Below are 17,896 nucleotides of genomic sequence, written 5' to 3' on the forward strand. Positions count from 1 at the left end.
TTTAACTTGCCAATTTGAATTAATTCATGACCAGAAGGAAAATCTGTTTGCATCTAAGCTTAATGGGAAGAGGTGTTTTATGTGAAATGGTGGAGCTAGTAAATTTGTTTTTCCTTCATTGTTTGGTTGCCAGGGTATATGGCCTGTTGTATGTTCTCATGGGGTTATGTGGGTTATGTCCAGTACTGGTTGACACGTTGGTCTGTTGGGATGGGATCTTCAGCAAGCATCATATAGTCTTGGGTTGTAAGGTGGTCCCACATATGCCTAATGCGGTGTTTATCATGGGAGGGGAAAGCACACAATTTTTGAGGATCTTGAAACTTCAAGAATGGATTTGAAGCATTAATGACTAAGATCATTCCATCAGATTATTCAGATGGCACTGATTGGTTGCTTCACTCTTACATATTTGATTGAAATTTAATTAAAAATTCAGAGAAGCTAATTTATTTTATTATTTTTCCTGTTTATTTTGTGTATAGCCCTTCCACTGCCCCACCCCACCCCCCCCCCTCACAGTTGCATCTTACGTCCTCCCAAATGAGATTTTATAAATTTTAAAAGCTTACTCCAGTGTTATGTGGATCCTCAAGAACTTGATAGGTAGCAACCCCCTATAGTTGATGCAGTATAAAGATTGTGATACCAAATCTAATGGTGGAGTTTATTGACAGCAATTTTTTGGGGTTTAGGAAGAGCTACTAGAGTTAGGGTTTGAGATGGTAAATGTAGGAAAACTTAAGGATTTTGGTTTTTACTATGGAGTAAAACAGTGCATTTGCTGTGGGGGCAATACAAAGAAGAAAATTTAAGTTTCTAGGTAGTTGATATGGGTGCTGTGAATAGTACCAGTAAAGTTTTGGATTCTTGGACCATTGGAATTTTTGGGTTGTTGGGGAGCCTTTTTTTTTTATAGGTAAGAAGTAACTTTATTGATGTGAATATAAATAGGCATAGCCCAAGTATACGGGGAGTATACAAAAGAAAACGTCTAAATACATTCTAAGAGCTCTAAATTAAAGATAAGAAATCATACACATTGCTTCCATTAGGTACAATAGCAGAAAACCGTAATAAGAAAGTATGCTGAAAAAAATTCTGAAGCTTTGCCGTTGTTCGCTCTCTATCTTCAAACCGCGCATTCCTTTCTGACCAAATGCACCACATAATGCACAATGGAATCATCTTCCATGCAGCTACCACCTGTGGGCAGCCTTGTATACCCTTCCAACATGCAAGCAACTCAGCTACCTTAGATGGCATAACCCAAGCAACATCCAGTCGATTGAATATCCCATTCCACAATGCTCATCACCTCACAATGCAATAAAAGATGGTCCACTAATTCTCCGTGATTTTTGCACAAATCGCACCAATCTATCACGAGTCCCCTCTTCCTTAAATTGTTCATGGTCAGAATATTCCTAAGGGCAGCAGTCCACACAAAGAAAGCCACTTTGGAAGGTACGTCGGACCGCCAAATACTCTTCCATGGAAAAGCTACATTACCTTGTGAAGCCAAAATTTTATAATATGCCTTGACTGTGAATTTCTTGCTGACTAATGACCGCCACTGAATCCTGTCACCATGTGTCGTTATACTTCCTAAGGAATATAACAAGCTAAAAAAATCTGAAATGGTAGACAATTCCCAATCGTGGTTATCCCTAGTGAATAGGATATTCCATTGGGGGGAGCCATGTGGAAAAGCAAGTAAATCCGCCACCGAAGCCTCCTTGTTTATGGCTATACTATAGAGAACTGGAAAGACCCTCTCTAAGGAGCACTCTCCACACCAAAATCCTGCCAAAATCTGATTCTAGTGCCCTCACCAAAATCTGATTCTAATACACTTCCACAAGCCCACACCATAGCCTCCCCTCACTGCATTAGTACACCAACCCCCCCAAGCACCTCCATGTCCATGTCTAGAATCAATAACTTCCTTCCACAACGACCTCATCCTCCAAGTGATATCTCCATAACCATTTGCCTAGTTGCGCTTTATTGAAGATCTTCAGATTGGGCACTCCCAATCCTCCACTTGAGATTGGGGAACAATCTTTATTCCAATTAACAAGATGGAATTTAGTTTCCTCCCCCAGGCCACCTCATAAGAAAGCCTGAAATAATTTCTTGATCCTATTTGCCACCCCTACAGGCAATGGGGAATAGAGGAAATAGGTCAAAAGATTAGATAATGTGCTCTTGATCAAAGTGAGCCGGACCCCCCTTCGATAGATACAACCATTTCCACCCAGCCAACCTTTTCTCTACTTTCTCAATGACCCCATCCCAAATGGCTCTAGCTTTGAAAGTTGCCCCCAAAGGAAGGCCCAAGTATTTCATAGACAGGGAAGACACTTTGCAACCCAAGAGATTAGCTAGGCTATCGATACTAGGCACCACACCCACCGCCACCATCTCAGATTTACCAAGGTTTATCTTAAGCCCCGAAACCGCTTTGAAACATAATAGGAGTGCTCGTAAAGCTTGGATTTGACTCGGGGGTTTACTACATTTGGGCTTTCTGGAAAGATGGGGAAGATGATTCATATATGAGTTTGCTGGAAAGGATTCTAATTGCTGGAAAAAGGACTAACAAGAGGTACGATTTTATGAATGACACATAGTTTTCAGAAGCATCACATCTAGCTTTCTGTAGTATTACCCATTTGGGAAGAATTGTATCTCTCAAAGCTCTTGCTGTCAAATTTTCACAGAAATAGTTTATCATTTATTTTGCTATAATACATGAAAGCTTTTTTTGTAGGCTATTGCTAGTCCTAAAATCCTAAGATAATTAAATAATATTGAAATATAATTAAAATAGAAAACTACTAATGGAGCTTGAAAAAAAAAAGAAAAAAAGAAAAGTTTTTTTTTTTGATAAGTAAACGGTAGTATAAATAAGAATAGGCAAAGCCTAGGTATACAAGGTGGTATACAAGAGATAAAACCTATCTAGTTGCTAAAAAAGAAAGAAGAAAAGCATGTACATTTAGGCCATTAAAATCTACACCAATAGCCCAAAGAAGTAAGGTGCAGAAAAATAAAATTCGAAGATCCTCTATTGACCGCTCCTTATCTTCAAATGTCCGCTCATTACGCTCCCACCATATGCACTACATAATACAAATAGGAATCATTTTCCACACAACTTTGATTTGTGGAGCACCACCTGGCGATACCCAACTAGCCAATAACTCTACCACTGTAGTAGGCATCACCCAATTTAACCCTAATCAAATGAACACAACGCTCCACAATGCTCCAGTTGTCTCATAATGTAGTAAAAGATGATCCACTGTCTCGCCAGCTTTCTTGCACATACAACACCATTCTGGAACAATAACCCGGCGCTTCCGTAGATTATCAGTGGTCAGAATCTTACCCAGAGCCACTGTCCAAGTGAAAAAAAGTGCTTTTGGAGGTGCCTTATTCCTCCACAATCCTCTCCAAGGAAAATGCATGTTTGGAAGCAAGGTATGAGACTTATAGAAGGAGCGAACCGAAAAAACACCATTTCCTGCCGAATTCCACCACAACTTATCTTCTCTCAATCCAAACAATCTCGTAGAGTACACACGACTGAAAAACGCCTCAAAACTGTTTAGTTCCCAATCTTGAGCTGCTATACTAAAGGTGACATTCCAATGGAGTTGATCCCTTGAGCGAACCATGAGATCTGCCGTTGAAGCCTCTTGATCACATGCCACTCGAAAAACGCAAGGGAAGGCGTCTGCTAGAGCCTCCTCCCCACACCAAATGTCCCTCCAAAATTTTATACGAGTGCCCTCCCCCACAAAAAAATTTAGTATGACGAGAAAACACCCCCCAACCCTACCCCATAGGACACATTCCCCTCTCTAGTACACCAATCCCCCCCATCTTACCATGTTTGCAATCAACCACTAATTTCCATAGAACTTCTGGTTCCAAATTGTATCTCCAAAGTCATTTCACAAGCAATGCCCGATTAAAAAATCTCAAATTCTTTATCCCCAACCCACCTGAAGGAATTGGTCTGCATACCTTATCCCAACTAACCAGGTGAAACTTGAATTCGTCTCCCATCCCACTCCATAAGAAATCTCGATAAAGTTTTTCGATTCGTGCTGGCACACTAGTTGGAATTGGAAATAAAGATAGAAAGTAAGTTGGCAAGTTAGAGAGAGTACTCTTGATAAGAGTCACCTGGCCTCCTTTCGACAAATACAGTCTCTTCCACCCGGCCAATCTTCGTTCTATTTTCTCAATAACTGTGTTCCAAATAGACGAAGCCCGTGAAGCAGCCCCCAATGGTAACCCCAAATATGCCATAGGGAGAGAAGCAACCTTACACCCAAGAGTGTTAGCGAACTGCCGAGAGAAGCTGACGTTCTCAAACCTGACGCTGCTTTGAAACAAAAAAGAAGCGCCTTCAGTGCCCTAAGTATGTCTTGCTCTGCATCACAGAAAATTAAAGTGTCATTTGCGAATAATAAGTGGGAGACTGAGATGAGACCCCTCTGTGGATCACCCACTGAAAAACCAGCCATAAAACCATGACTAACCATATCTGATAACATCCTGCTCAAAGCCTCCATGACGATAACGAAAAGCAGAGGGGACAAAGGGTCACCCTGTCTTAAGCCTCAAGAGTTATTGAAAAAACCCTCTGGGTTACCATTGATCAAGACTGAAAATCTTGCCGTTGAGATGCACCATCTGATCCACGTACACCACCTCTCCCCAAAGCCACATCTTTTCAGTAAATATAAGAGGAATTTCCAGTTTACATGATCATATGCTTTTTCCATATCTAATTTATAAATAATACCTGGAGTGCTAGACTTTAATCTACTTATCTAGACATTCATTTGCAATTAAGATTGAGTCCAGAATCTGACGATCCTTTACAAAAGAATTTTGTGGTTTTGAGATTACTTTATCAATTGCCACCCCTAACCTGTTAGCTAGCACCTTTGAAATGATTTTGTATATCCCATTAATGAGGCTAATGGGCCTAAAGTCCTTCAACTCCACTGCTCCGGATTTTTTTGGAATCAAAGCAATAAAAGTAGCATTCAGGCTTTTATTGAATTTCCTAAAAGCTCATGAAACACATTCATAATGTCATCTTTCACCACCTCCCAACATGTTTGGAAAAACCCCATCGTAAAGCCATCTGAACCTGGTGCTTTATCCTTTACCATCTTTCGAACCACATCTAATACCTCCTCAAAAGATCTTTCCAACCAAGATGCTGTTTGTGGTTCTATGGACTCAAAACCAAATCCATCTAGTTTGGGCCTCTAGCCCTCGTTTTTAGTAAATAGATGTTCATAGAAATTCACCACATGTTCCCGGATCATAGGGGCCTCTGTGCAATAACTACCATTGATTTTTAGCATCTCAATAGAGTTAGTTCTCTGATGAGAGTTAGCCACTTTATGGAAGAATTTTGTGCTTCGATCCCCTTCCTTCAACCAAAGAGCTCTTGACTTCTGTCGCCAAGAGATATCTTCTAAAGTTAAAACCTTTTCCAACTGTCTTACGTGAAACTTCCTCTGGGGTAAGAGCCCTATCCTCAATAATCCTTTCAAAATTTTGTAAAATCCTCCATTAGAGTTTTCTTTTGCTCCCTTATATTTCCAAACGATTGGAAATTCCAAACCTTTAAATCTTCCTTTAACGTTTTCAGTTTGCCTGCAAGAATATAAGAGGGGGGTACCATAAAGCTGATAAGAAGACCGCCATATCCACGAAGCCATCGCTTTTAAGCCACATGTTTTCGAATTTGAAATAACGATGACTTCCTTGAATACCACCTCCATCTAATAATATGGAAAAATGATCCGAGCATAGACGCGGCAATTGCTTTTGACATACCTCCGGATAATGGCTTTCCCAGTCCGGCGATATTAAAAATCTATCCAGTCTGGACCAAGTTTGACTATTAGACCATGTGAAGTGTGAAGAGACCGCCAACTAGAGGGAGTTCAACAAGATTTAGGTAAAAAATGCACTCGGAAAATTCAGCCATGGCTGGATGTATCTGAGTGCTTCCAGGTCTTTCACTATGGAACCTTACTACATTAAAATCTCCTCGTATGCAACAAAGAAGTTCCCATCCGCTATAGATAACAGCCAGTTCATCCCACAAACGACTTCTAACATTGTCAGCATTCGGTCCATAAACACCTACAAAAGCCCACAAGAAATTATTCTCTAACATCTTAAAAGAGCAAGCCACTTTAAATTCCCCTACAAACTCCTCCATCTTCTCCACAACCCTTTTATCCCACATCACCAAAATACTGCCCGATGCCCCCTCCAAAGCTAGATAGGCCCAATCTGCATACATGCAACCCCACACATTTCTCACAAGTTTTCTGTTTACCAATTTCAGTTTGGTTTCTTGTAAACATACGATATCCGCCTTCTAATTCCGAAGTAGATTTTTTTTATGCGTAGACGTTTAGTAGCCTCGTTCAACCTGCGAACGTTCCATGACACAATTTTTGGCTTCATAAAGACACAACCGACCCCTTCCCTTTGGACCTAATGTGGCTTGAGCTACCCTCATTCAACAACCAATTAAGCCTATTAGGCCCCCTTTGCTTCTTAGAATCAGCTTTCTTGGACTGAGCATGACTCGCCTCAATGGATGTGAGGAGGGCCATAAACTGTTCTTCATATCCCACACATTTCATACCCACAACCTGTTGGATGTCCTTTACCGTTTGGAATACTCACTCAGAGAATTCAAAGTCATTCCGTAACGAACAATACAATGGAAAAGGCTCCCTTACTTCTGGGTCTCCCTCCCCCCCAAGCAGATTGTTACCTTTCCATTCTACTACAGTGCCCACTTCGTCCACTGCAAGAGAATTCGAGAAGTCCACATTAACCTCCAAGGGTCCCTATAAGAAAAACCCCCTCCTTATTTCCCCTTCTTCCGATAATACCTCCAGATGATCATCGTAGGTAGAACAAAGACCTAACTGAAGAAATGAGGGTTCTAAGTTATGGATTGGCAATTTCTGGGGATCAACTTCTAGAAAACTACAGAACGTAGATGGAATCTGCATTATCTCCTCCTCGCGCGACGGTAGAATTTGATCTACCACCCTCGCTGTCGTTACTTGGGCCGAGACCGTGTCGGCGACCACTTGAGGTCCCGTCAGGCTTGTTTGAACGATCCCACAGCCAAAGGAGGAGGAGCTCCCTCGATATGGCTTCGTGCAAGACCCTCACGATCTGGAAGAGGTCTCATCGGCGTAATTGCTGTCGCCAATGGAACGACGGCCTGCGGCAAGACCATCGGTGCGATTGCCTGCGGTGAGACCACCTGAGACCTCATCGGCGATATTGGGTTGGGCCCACGAACCAAAGGGTTAGCAACGGCCTTTGGAAACTTTCTCCCGACGAAGTCCACTGCTGGGTCTAGTATGACCTTGGGCTAAGGCCCATCTTCTGTGCCCAAGGCCTGCCCCTTTCCTAAGCCTCTGAGAATTTCCATATCCTGCCCCAAAACACTGCGTTTCAGCCAACCAACTATATCAGTTAGTTCTCCCAAGCGAATTTCGATAACAGCTAAAGCCTCTACAATTGTTTCCTTATTTGGACCAACACCATCCCTGCCATTACTGTCGCTGCACTGACCCCTCTCCAAAGAAGGAACTCCACCAGACATGGGCAATATCTCTGTCCTCTTCGCAACACAAGGCCCCTCAAGCCGACCTACTAGCGCCTCCTTGAATGACGATGGAAGAACTCCATACGACTTCCTTCAACACCACCATAAGGTTCCTTCAGCCCATACCAACTTTGCCTTTAGGGATAAAAATGAAACTCCTTCTCCCACCACCTCCATACTCTGCCATAACCATGTAAGTCCCTCGAGCATTGGAGCAGCTTTGTGCAATATAGCCACTGTCCCCATCCCTATGAGTGGAGTAGAAGCCCCTATCTGCAGCCTTCAGACCACCCTCTAGAGCACTACAAAACCACCTAGCAGTCCCCACCCCCACTCTCATATATTTCACCCCTTTCCGCCCTTTCTCGCTCAAAAATACATATCGCCCATCCCTACCCACCTCAAAAAGCTTAGACTCAATCACAGCATGTTTCATGGAGTGCATTATCTAGTGCAATAGAACACTATCGAACACCCAAAACCACCAACGTGAACGAAAAGAAAAACCGCAATATTCTTACAAAAAAAAGGAATAGAAAATAGTCCCTGGGTTTTGAAAAACAATGGTCCCTAAACTGACAAACGAATTAAATAATCCCTTTGTTTAACCTTCTTTTAAATAACTCGTTCCCCTAGTTTAACCCCACTTGTGCAGCGAGAGTGGGGTTTTCCCTGGTAGGGTGGTGTGTAGGGTGGAGCTGGCAACCCCTCCATCTCTCCTGCACAAGTAAGGTGGCAAGGGGAAGGGGTGATGGAAACTCAAAGGGATGGTTTTCTCTTTGTTTGTTTTAGTTTTGTTTATATATTTTTATTTTTTCATCTTTTTTCTTTTTAATATGTGGCATGTCACATGTTCACCATGGACTCGGTGGCATTCCACATGGCGTTTTCATTCTGTTTTGGATGGAAACCTAAGGGGTTATACTCACAGCAATCTTTTTAGTTTAACGGACCATTTATTTCTTGGATAGCAAATTAGTTTACTGACCAATATTGGTGAATGGCACTCACAAGGTTAAGAACTGTTCTATATTAGTGAATGGCACTTGCTAGCTTCTTCCACAGCTCTCATGGTTTGAGAGAGGGAGCCTCTAGAAAGATTTTAGCAGCTCCAGTCAATGAGGGTTTTCACGTTTCTGTGGGGGCAAGTGATCTTGGTGTGCTTAACATTTCTCCTCTATTGTTTCTAGATTATACCTTGATCTTTTATGGGGCTCCATCCCCGCTCTTTGAGGGCCTTTTTCCTATGTTTTTTTTTTTTTTTTATAATTTTTTTTTTTATATAAGTGATGGCCTTTTTCCTATGTGAAGCTGCTTTTGTGTTGTGAATTTATTTAAGAGCTTGGTCTAGTGGGTAATGTTTCTGATATGGATAGTCTTCCTAGCATTTTGGGATGCAAAGGTATGTCATATCTCGGATTGAGTATAAAAGGATGGTGGCTGAGATCTCACATTACTTAGGAGGGAGAAGTTGTTGCCTTCTATAATGAGATCTGATCACTAAGGGTCTGGAGAGTTGGTTTTTGTAGAGAGTAACTCACGTTAGATTGGACTTTTAATCAACCTAGGAGTTGCGGCAACTAGGGTTTCTTGGCTTATAAATTATTTAGTTTTTGCAACCAAAATCCTAAGGAAAAAGTGGGTCACAGCAGTTCATATTAGGATTCCTAGCATCTTTTTTATTGGTAAATGAGAATTTTATTGATGAGAAATAGGTGTAGTCCAAGTACACGAGATATATACAAGAGCAACACTTACGCATGATTGACTAGAGACGCAAGGACTTCATGAACATTCAAACTGATAAAATCTATCACAATCGACCAGTGGAGTAAAGCGTTAAAAAAGACGAATCTAAGTTCATCAATTGATCGCACGTGATCTTTGGAACTTCTTTCATTCCTCTCCCTCCAAAGACACCACCATAGACAAATGAGGACCATCTTCCATATTGTTGCGATTTGCGGGTGGTACCACGTAAGCCTCTCCAATTTGCTAGGAAAATAGGAAATCAACTACCCTTCTTGGCATCATTCAAGCTAACCCCCTATTCTAGCAAATTATTCATTTCATAGGGTCATGACAACCGCACAGTGAAGAAGTAAATGGTCCACAATCTCCCCACTCTTTTTGCACATATAACACCCATCCATTATGATAATCCGAGTCTTTGTTGGTTATTTACTGTGAGAATCTTCCCTAGGGAAGCCACCCGTACAAAGAAAGCTGCTCTAGGGGTTGGCTTAGACTTCCAAATACTCTTCCACTGGAATAAATTGGTATTGTTCGTAATCAGAGACTTAGCATGAACAAACAGAAAACCTCCCTTTCTTTGATGGACTCCATATGATCTTGTTTTCCTCTCCCACCCTCACCCTAGTAGCATATACAAGATTATAGAATTTAGTGAATTCCTCAACTTCCAAATCTTGTGTGGCTCTGGAAAAAGTGATATTTGATTGAGGGAAACCACTGGACAGCTCTAGATTATCCATAACTGAGGCTTCTTGAGAGACCTTGTGATTCCTAGATTCTCAAATAGGCTTACTTGATTGGTCTTGTCTCCTAGGACTGTCAATTTTTTACACGACCCATGAACTCGACCTGGAATAATAGGTTTAGGTTCAAGCATAACTTGACTCGAGTCAATCTGACATGAACCCGATTGTCCCGATTATTTAATTGGGTTGTTTTCGATTCAAGCTGGGTAACTCGTGGGTTGATCAAACTAACCTGTTTATTTAATACATAATTTTTCATAATATGCAATTTTGTTTAGTATAGTCTCATGATACCCATGGTACAGATCTTCCAAAAGTTTTAGTGATGCATGAATAAGTTTTAGAGACAATTTGACTTTGAATATTAATGAAATGATAAAAGTATTTTATCCATCTCTTATGATAATTGAGTGAGTTCCAAAAATCCACAATTATTGAAAAGTGAAAACCTCTAATCGTTGATAATCTTTTGATTTTTGTATTACCAAGATATATAGACCGAAGAGCCTAAAAAATCGAAATAACAAAACTTAAAACTCTAACAAATTGTAGAACATCCATCCCAATTTTCTGTTATTAACTATTGTGAGAGGCTAGTCAAAGCTCACTATAGTGTGTATCACCTCTATTGATAAGGACGTCAAGAGCTGACCTCTATTGATAAGGACGTCAAGAGCTGAAATATGTTCTGGTTCCTTTGCGAGTTTCTGTTAAAATTTGTTGGTTTTTCAAATTATAAAATAACTGGTTTCTTTTTAGTATATATATTTATTCGAATTCATGAAAACTCAAACCTTCCAAATTTATAATATATTATTAATCCTATCGACATTGTCGATGTATACTGTAGAAGAGTGACAAAGGAGATTAAGAAAAGATTCATGAAGCACATAATAATTATACAATTAAAGTAAATTATTACAAAATGTTTCTACAATTACGAAGAGTGGCAAAAAGATGGTTGACCCATGACTTGACCTATGATTTAAAAGACACGTACTTGACTAACATTTTTTTTATTTGGATTTGATTAGTGTTGATTGATTGATTGCCCGAACCTGAATAACCCGGCACAAACTGGAATAATCAGACACGAATTGACACCCTTGTCATTGAACCATAGGTCATGCCAGAACTTGATTTTAGACCCATCACCCACCTTGAATTGAGTGTATCTAAAGAAAGTTCCCCATCCTCTTGTTCTGTGCTTCCAAAGCCCCACCACATGTGATCCAATTACATCATTTGGCAGCATCCACTCCATGTCCCGCTAAAGTTGAGTCCATAACGGTACCCCAAATAGCCCCCCTTTCTAATTGGTATCTCCATAATTCCCCATAGAGCCTCATTAAAAACCAGGGGAATTCAAATTACCAAACCTCCTTATGAAATCGGAGTGCATATTGTGGGCCAATTCACCAGATGGAATTTAAATTCATCATCCATTCCTCCCCATAAAAAACCTCGTTGTAGCTTCTTTATACGACGAGCCACCTTACTAGGAAGTGGGAACAAGGACAAGAAAGAATAGGCAAGTTGTGTAGAGTTCTTTGGATCAAAGTTACCCTTCTGTCTTTACACAAGTACATTCTCTTCCAACTAGGCAACCTTTGCTCCATTTTTTCAGTTACCTCATCCATATAGCCTTTGGTTTGAAGAAGCATCCAGGGGGAGACTAAGATACTTCATTGGCAAGCACAATACTTTGCACCCGAAAATGAGAGCCAAATTCTCCACATTAAGAACATTTCCCATTGGAACGATCTTTGACTTTATGAAATTTACTTTCAATCTAGTGTACTTGGTTATGCCTATTGATATTTAATACATTTTTCAAAGCATAGGATAAGAGCCCTAAAAAACACGGATGTGATCTTGGTTAGCCCCACAAAAAGCTTGAGTGTTGTCTGGTGAAATTACCCAAGTACCCTTGCATTGTAATACAATGTTCTACCAATTCAATCAACAAATTGGTTAGTGATCAATAATGAAATAATTTGATAATCAATCAAATATATAAAGTAAATAAAGTGCGTAATACCAAATTTGGTTATACAGTGAAACCGTTTGAAGAATTCCTCAAAGGTAAAATCCTATGGGGCAGCCAAACTCAGAAAAGTCAATTTTATTATTTGAAAATCAGTTACAAGTAATTCTCAATCACAAAACCTTTGCTAATTGACTCTCTTACTTGACCTGACAAACGAACCATTTGTCTTTACTGCAGTCATAGTCAGAACCTCTGGCGATTTTCAAACTATTGACTTCTCTCCTCGAACTCTATTGGCTGAACTTGATCAATCAAACTCCAAGATGGAATAAGTACGCACTCAATGAGAGAGAGAGAAAAACACGAGAAAATTCTCACACTCAAGTACTTGGATCACTCTTCAATGTCTCCAAGTCTAGAATCCCTCAAAAGCTTACATCCAGTCAAAATCACCTTCATAAATAACTGGGTCAGAGTTTTAACTGTAGTAGAACTCCGCTGACGAAATGAGTCTGTTAAGAGTTTGAGTCACAGGAGGATCTTGCTAACGGAAGTACTCTGCTGCGAAAAACTCTGCTGACACAACTATTGACACCTGGAGCTAAGTCTTCTCAACAGATGTAGTTTCCATTCAAATTCTTTTTGATCAGTAAAAAGTAATTTTCATTAATATGAATGAAAATAGGTAAGGCCTATGTACACAGGGAGTATACAATAGAAAACCCCTAAATACATTCTTAAAAAACTAAATTAGAGCTAGGAACTCATGTACACTGTTTCCATTAAGAACAATGGCTGAAAACCATAATAGTAAAGTGTGTAGAAAAAAATTCTGAAGCTCCTCCATCGATCGCTCCCTATCTTCAAAGCAGCGTGCATTCCTTTCCAACCAAATACACCACATAATGCACAGTGGGATCATCTTCCAAGCTGCAGCTACTTGTGTACAACCTTGTAGACCCTTCCAACAAGCAAGCAAGTCCACCACCTTTGCCGGCATAACCCATGCGACATCTACCCTACGAAATATTCCATTCCACAACTCTCTCGTCACCTCACAATGCAATAATAGATGGTCCACTGATTCTCCATTTTTTTTGCACAAATAACACCAGTCCGTTACTATGAGTCTCCTCTTTCTTAAATTATCCGTGGTTAGAATTTTTCCAAGTGCCGCAGTCCACACAAAAAAAGCCACTTTGGAAGGTACGCGTGACTTCCAAATACTTTTCCACGGAAAATATTCATTACCTTGTGATACCAGAATTTTATAGTATGTCTTGACTGAGAACTTCTTACTATCCTTGCCCCTCCATAATTCTAGATTCCTTAGAATTTGGATACCTATACTCTTGACTTATCTAAAACATTTTCTAATAACTTCTAGATACACTTCAAACGTTTATAGATAAAATCAAAGTGTTTTACATTCATCTAACTTACAAAAATATCAAATAATCTTTACCCATCTAGTCACCTAGTCCTAGCCAAAATCTTGCATTTATATCTGGAAATAAAAGATGAATTCTTAAAAAAGGGGCTTCTGAACTTTCATTAGTTAAGAGTCACATTGCTGAAAGATTTCCTTTTTTTGGACGCCTTAAATAGCCCACACAAGGCCCTGGATTCTACCTCACCAAATCTGCTGTCCAAAAATAAATTTCTGATTGCTTTTGGACTTTCTTTGTGCAGACCTTTTTTCTTTTTAAACTATGTTTCCTCTAATTTCTAACACAAAAAAAATTTGAGACCGTGTTCATTCCTTGAGGTTAATTATTGGGCACCTAGGATTAGACCCTAGGATCATGGAGAATTAATTTTATGAATATTTAGAAACCCGTCAAGATCATTAGGCCAAGCCCACTAGGCCCAAACCCGCTAGGTCCATGTAAGGATAAGCAAGCCCAAGTATTATCCTTGCCATGCCCATAGAAAACCCATGAAAGTGAGCTCACGTATGTTATACCTGAAACCTACTTGCACTACACTTATAGTTGCAAGCACGTCTAGTTATACTCCAACTACAAGTCACCTATACCTACTCCAACCACAACTCCAAAGGCAACCACAACTCCTAGGACAACAATGACTCCTAATAAAATCCAAACACACTACTAAACCTACAACACTAGGACTACCATACCCGTTGGACTCTGCACCCTCCAAACTCTATTTATAGACCCCATATGAGAGCCTATCTACCATTACATGAGCCCCAAACATGGCTCCCTCCAAGGCCACGAAATTCTCTTTTATGTTTGTGGTAAAACCAAAAATCTCTAAGCCCCATAACCCTTGCTACAAGACTCGCACCCTAAGCAAGAAGATCAAGATCCAAACCACTTAGTCGTGTATCCAACCCAACATTTTGATCAAGCTCTTCCTTTAGGTAACTCTTTCTCTCCTTTTCTCCTTTATGATAGGTATGTTAGACTAATGCCATGAGATCATATGAAATTAGTGAAATTCGGATTTCATAAAAAGCTAGGAATTACACATGCTAGAATTAGGTATTATGGCATTAGAATGCATGTTTATACACGGGATTGGACAAACATACATATAGGATGATTATTTGAATGAAATCATGCATAATTGAGGACATAGATGTGACACCCCCGATCTCCTGCTTGTAATTTGACTGATTGTCGAGACGTCGGGATATATAACATCGGGTTACGCACCCTATATGCTCATGACATTAATATGCATGCACCTAGCATGTTGCTAATGATATGAACAAGTCGCAATAGATAAGTATTATTCTAAAAATTTACTAACAAAGAAATTTTAAACACCACAATTATGTTACAAATGTGTCTCCGCAAGTCACCAATACATCCAAAAATACAATTGTATCATTACATGTCCATAAGTACCTTAAGGAACTCAGATCATTGTTCTCCCTTCTTGGGAGTAAATAAAACAAGAAAATAAATGACTAAATAATCCATTAACTCATGGCCGAGGTAGCCACTTCACTCATCCGCATGCAGCTTGGTTGTCTTGCTTGAACTCTTCCTCACCAAACTGGTCTGAAAAATCTACGGTTCCGATTAGTGGGTCTACCAATGAACCCATCGGGATCGCGAATGGCTGAGGAATCATCGACAGTGGCTCAAAAGGTGATTATGAGGTTGCTGATAGCTGATCCAGAAATGGATCTCAACATTTTCTCACCGGCAGATTTGGGATCTCAGTCACAGCAGCCACAAATAGGGCTGATGGGTAGTGGGGAAGAGACTCGGGTATTTTCTCACTGGCGGACGTGGGATCTTAGTCACAGCATCCACAGACAAGGTTGATGGGTAGTGGGGAAGAGGCTCAGGTGATTTTCTCTTCAGCGATGGTCTCTGGGCAGCTTTAGTCAGTCCAAGGGACAGTAGTTGGGGTAGAGAGCGGCATGAGGGTCGGTGAAAAGGAGTCAATGTCTCTTGATTTTTCATCTAAGTCAGAGGATGTGAATTACTCTCTTCAATGGTGTTTAAGGAGGCTGAGGTAGACCTGGAACCGTTATATACCTTGTCTCCTTTGCTTACAACGGGAGGCTCACCATTGGATTGGGTGACTTAGAAAGTGAAGGATATTCAGGGGCATGGGGATTTCTTGTGACGGGTTTGAGGAGCAATTCAGGGCATTACTTATCGCTATTGAGGAGGGTCGGTTTCAATCCCCTAGATATGCTTCTAGGAAAAAGAGGGAGCTGAAGCGTCTCCCTTGTTCAGTCAATTATGACAGACGGGAGGGGAGTACTAGCAAAGGTAGATTCGAGGGAAATGATGTTTCTACCCATGAAGCCTAGAATTCTGTTTTGGAACATTCAGCTTATTGCGGTTGAAGAATCTATTATTCCACTGGAAGTTGGATATTGTGTGTTTGCAAGAAACCAAGATGGAATTCCTGGATCGTAGCATCATCAGTTGCATTTGGGGCTGTCCATTTGTGTGATGGGTGTACCTTGCTTCTGAGCGAGCATCTGGGGCTATCCTTATTATGTGAGACTCGAGGGTGGTTGAGTCTATCTAGGAGTGTGCTGGAAATTATATTGTGGCGTGTTCGTTCAAAAATGTGGAGGACGATTTTTGTTGCGTTTTTGCTGGTGTGTATGGGCCAAATGTGGACACACATAGGAAGGTTTTATGGAAGGAGCTTGCGGGTTTGGGTAGCTGGTGGAATTTTATCGTGGTGTATTGGTGGTGACTTTAACATCACTCAGTTCCCTAGTGAAAGATCGGGAGAAAGCTATTATAGCCAAGCAATGAGTGAGTTTTCTCAATTTATCTTCGATATGGACTTGGTGGATTTACCACTTGTAGGTGGCGTGTACACTTGGTCTAATAGTAAAAAATGCCCTCTTATGGAGGAATTAAATGATTTGGAGGAAAGGGAGGTGAGCGCTCCTCTTTATGAGGACTCTTGCAGGAAATTGGCCATCACTTCGGAGCTAGAGAAGGTGCTACTATGGAGGAACTTTCATGGAGACAAAAGTTACGAGCCCTTTGGCTGAAGGAAGGGGACTGATGTACTATATTTTTCCACCAGGTGGCTAATTCTCATCGTAGGAATAATGCTATCAAGGTGCTTTAGGTTGAGGGACAGGTTTACTCTGATTATGATGCTATTAAGAACCACATTGTCAATTTTTACAAAGACGTTGCTGAAAAATCCCCTTGGAGACCCAAACTTGATGGTATGCATTTTGAGACTATTGATCAGTTAAACTCTATGTGGTTGGACAGAGCTTTTGAAGCGGATGAGGTTCTTCAGATGATTCGTGGGATGGCCATGGATAAAGCCCTAGGTCCAGATGGGTTTTCGATGGCCTTTTATCATGATTGTTGGGATGTGGTGGGGGTGGGGATATTATGCAGGTTTTTCAGGAGCTATACACCTTTGGTACATTCGAAAAAGGCATTAATGCGTCTTTTATTGCTCTTATCCCTAAGAAAGTTGGGGCTGTGGAGGCGAAATTTTTTGGCCTATTAGTCTCATTAATGGGGTGTATAAGATTATCTCAAAGGTGCTTGCTAATCGCATAAGTATTGTTACGACTGGTATTATTTCAAAATCTCAAAATGTGTTTGTGAAGGGGAGGCAAATTTTGGATTTGGTGTTGATTGCCAATGAATGCCTAGTTTGTAGAATCAAGGAGGGTACACCCGGGCTCTTGTGCAAGCTAGACAAGGAAAAAGGCTTATGACCATTTTAATTGGGATTTTCTATGTTATTTACTTGGGAGGTGTGGTTTTGGGGATAGATGGATTTCATGGATTAGACATTGTATAACTACATTTTGTTATTTGGTTTTGGTGAATGGAGCATCAGAAGGATTCTTTAACAGCTCTAGGGGATTAAGACAAGGGGTTCCCCTTTGCACTTAATGGAGGCTTCCTTGCTGGATTTTCTGTGGTACGTGTTACTATAGCTCACATTCTCTTTGCTGATGACACACTACTGTTTTGTGAGCTGGACAGTGATCATATGCAATACTTGAGGGCTGTATTACTTTGCTTTGAAGCGGTTTCAGGCTTGAAGGTAAATCTCTCTGAGTCTGAAGTGGTTCCTGTGGGTGGTGTGAACAATATTCAGGGCTTGGCTAATATCTTGGGTTGTAAGTTTGCTTTGCTGCTTTTGAAATACCTCGGTCTTCCATTGGGGGCTGCTTTTAAGAAAAACTTTATTTGGAATGGTGTGTTAAAAAAAATTTAAAGAAGATTG

General features: G+C 40.5%; 1 protein-coding gene across 1 annotated transcript in view; it reads left to right on the forward strand.

Moving 5' to 3' along the window:
- The window catches only part of LOC109021230 (protein SCAI homolog), a 57,272-nt gene that overhangs the window by 20,836 nt on the left and 18,540 nt on the right, over window positions 1–17,896 (forward strand). The window lies entirely within an intron of this gene.

This window comes from Juglans regia, chromosome 12, assembly GCF_001411555.2.
Source record: "Juglans regia cultivar Chandler chromosome 12, Walnut 2.0, whole genome shotgun sequence".
NCBI classification, from domain to species: Eukaryota; Viridiplantae; Streptophyta; class Magnoliopsida; order Fagales; family Juglandaceae; genus Juglans; species Juglans regia.